Source organism: Bison bison, unplaced genomic scaffold (genome assembly GCF_000754665.1).
Source record: "Bison bison bison isolate TAMUID 2011002044 unplaced genomic scaffold, Bison_UMD1.0 scf7180017864029, whole genome shotgun sequence".
NCBI classification, from domain to species: Eukaryota; Metazoa; Chordata; class Mammalia; order Artiodactyla; family Bovidae; genus Bison; species Bison bison.
Window position 1 is genome coordinate 2,151,475 of NW_011494601.1, and position 3,028 is coordinate 2,154,502.

The 3,028-nt window shown below is 48.8% G+C and overlaps 1 pseudogene; it reads right to left on the reverse strand.

Annotated features, from left to right (window-relative positions):
• Positions 1–2,567: 2,567 nt before the first annotated feature.
• LOC104984450 overlaps positions 2,568–3,028 on the reverse strand; it is a 5,669-nt pseudogene continuing 5,208 nt past the window's right edge.

A 3,028-nucleotide genomic window follows, 5' to 3' on the forward strand; every position in this document is an offset into this window, starting at 1 on the left:
ATTCTCAGAAAAAAATATCTCCCTTGGGCTTAACTAGATCCAATTGTTTGTCTTATTTGTGATAAAAACAGGCTGTCTAAACTCCCAGATAAGAATGACCAGGTGAGGTCTTTGTACTGGAGAGCTGTTTGCTCACTATAGCGTAATTGTTGATATTTCAGATACTACCAGGATATCTTCAATAACAGGAGAAAGATCTTATCAGGAGCCTGAGCTGCATGCTATTGAGAGGTGTGGCTTTGTTTTCAGGTGTGCTGTCCCATATACTCAGTGTGGCTGCAAGTGTGTTGGGAAGAGGGGTGGGGCTTGGGGTCTGTTCAGAAAGGGCCAGAGAGGTCAGTCCTCCTGGTCCCTGGGAACAAAGGAAAAAGTGGCTGGTTTCCTGTCTGGAGGAGGGGTATTCATCACCCGTTTCCATGAGCCTGTAGTTCATCAGGCCTCATTCCAATTTCTGAAGTACAGATGTCGTTTTACATTTTTCTTTGCAGTACATTGTCAGTGTAATCAACTAAGTATACAGACGCATTGATCTAAAAATTACAAACCAAAAGTGTAAGTTCTGGGGTCAGATGACCTTTTTCATGAGTGAGTTGCAGCACCAGTGCTCCTGATCTTGGAGGGAGAGCAGTGAGCACTCCTGAAGGGATATCTTAGTTCCCTGCCCAGGGATTGAACCTGGGTACCCTGGATGAAACCCCAGGAATCCTAGTCAACACACCACCAGGAACTAGAGGCTAGAAGCAAAGTGACTCTGGCTCCTTCCCCCACTTGAAAGCAAGAATGTTTCAAGGAGGCAAAAACTGTAAATAGATAAAACGTTTATTATGAGAGACACAGCACAATGCATGGCAGAGCACACAGAGAAGCAGGTTGTTTATTTAAGACAGAAGAAGGCAGAAATACGCCCCCAGAGAGAAAGGGTATGGGCATCCTCTCTAATGAGGAGGAGTGCAGTAGTCAGAGCTAAGCAGAGACACACACGTGTGGTGGAGTGCAGGCTTTCTGAATGAGGGGCAGAGCAGTAAAGTGACATAAATGACTTATATTGGACAGTCCTTCAGGGTCTTTGTTTACCTTTGGCCAATTATCTTGTTAATTTTATTCATACCCGACTGGTCCATGGACCCTCAAATGGTACATGTGAAACTGTTTTCTAAGTTAGATCCCACTGCAGAGGCCTATGGGTATGTGTCCATGTTTAATATGGGGTGGGACCCCCTCCCTTTTCGACCCCCCAAAAGCCTTCCTGCACTTGTGTAGACAGGGAAGTCTTTGTTGAGCTCAGGAGTGGGCACCTTATCTCTTTGCTTTAGCAGAGCTCAGCTTTTGCCACTAGCTTTGACTCTGGATCAGCAAGATCCCCTGGAGAAGGAAATGGCAACCACTCCAGTACTCTTGCCTGGAAAATTCCATGCATGGAGGAGCCTAGTGGGTTCCACAGGGTCGCAAAGAGTCGGACATGACTGAGTGGCTTCACTTTCACTTTTGTCCTTGGAATGTTTGGACGAGAACAAAGCTTGAATTTTGTTTGAATTGACAAATATCAGTTGCCCAGCCAAGAGGCACACTCTCTCCTACCTTACTACCTGTGCAGGTTCCTTTCCTCTCTGTGTCTTGGATTCCATGTATATAAAATGGAAGAGTTTGAATCAGTTATCTCTGAGGCAGAGTGGAGATGAACATCCCTCAAATTCCAACGCAGGAAGAGGTTGGGGGTTGAATCTGAATATGGCTAGCTACCCACTCTGCCTGAAACTTCAGAAGGGATTAGGGCTGTGCAGACAGTAAATTCTCTGATAAGACATCCACAGTCACATTATCATGGGAAGAAAGAGATCCTGGTTGGTCAAGGTTAAGGATGGGGGGCAGTTTACTGGGTGTAATGCCATTCAATATGGCCAGAGAAGCTGGTGCCTCCCTCCCAGCAAGAGGCAGCCACGATGACCTCCAAGCCTCAGGGCTACAGCTTGCATTGCTGAGAGGAGTCTGAGGTTTGGGGAGAGGTCTGAACAGGGCTCTACCTGGGGGAGGCATCAATAGAAAGAATTTGAAACCATGGGAGAGAATGAGCCCAAGCCTAGAGTGAATGCAAGGAGAGAAGGGAGCCAGAGCTGAGGATCCTGCTCCCCATCTGTGGAAGTCCAGGAGACGAGGAGAGACAAGTGAAAGAGACCAAAGAAAATTTCAGGCAGAAGAGGAAAGTGAAGGAGCAGGCAGTGATCAGTGGAGTCAAAGGCAGCCCGTGTTTGGCGGAGGTGGCGGAATAGACATCTATCCAGGTGAGGAGGAGATACTGGATTTAGCAACAGGGACATCTTGGAGACCTCTTTTTAGCCTTGCCCCTGAGTCAGCAGGCTGCCCCTCTTTTTTTGTGACAAGTCTTCCAGATGTGAAGCCAGTTTCAAACGTTATTCTGAAGGAGGAGTTCCATAGGAGGCCTGCCTTGTGACCTCATCCTGTAGCTCAGTGGGGAAGCCCTGAGCAGCAGAGGGTCACCTTTTTATTGGGATGTTGGCAGCTCACAGCTCTGGGCACTGCCCCTTTCCTCCCTGGGGTGGAGAAGGGTCTCAAAACTCAAAGATCATGAGGAGTTGCTCAATGCAGGGCACATCATTCCACTTGCCCTCAGGATAGATCGCACACAGTTCTCTGGCTGTCAACCATTGTTTTTGTTGGGCTCCCCGCTGGCCCAGTTGGAATAGACCAGTGACTCCCCCGTGGGGTAGGTGAACCTCCCTCCATGGAGATGTCATTCATGCTCAGGAAAGCATCATTGTCCTTGGCTCTGACCAGCTGTATCACAGCCACCTTCTCGGCTGCAGAGCGTGGGGAGGCCAGCTGTCCCTTAGCCTCTCTGCAGATCTGCTGGGCATCCGAATATGATTTTACAGCTCCTGCCGTCTTGAAGATCTTCTCCCCGACAGCCTGGCCATCAGGGAAGACCACCGCTAGTGGAAAAGGAGAGTCAGGCTGGGGATGTGCAGCACCTAGACCTTGTGATCCAGCTGGAGTCCCCAGCCTGCCATCA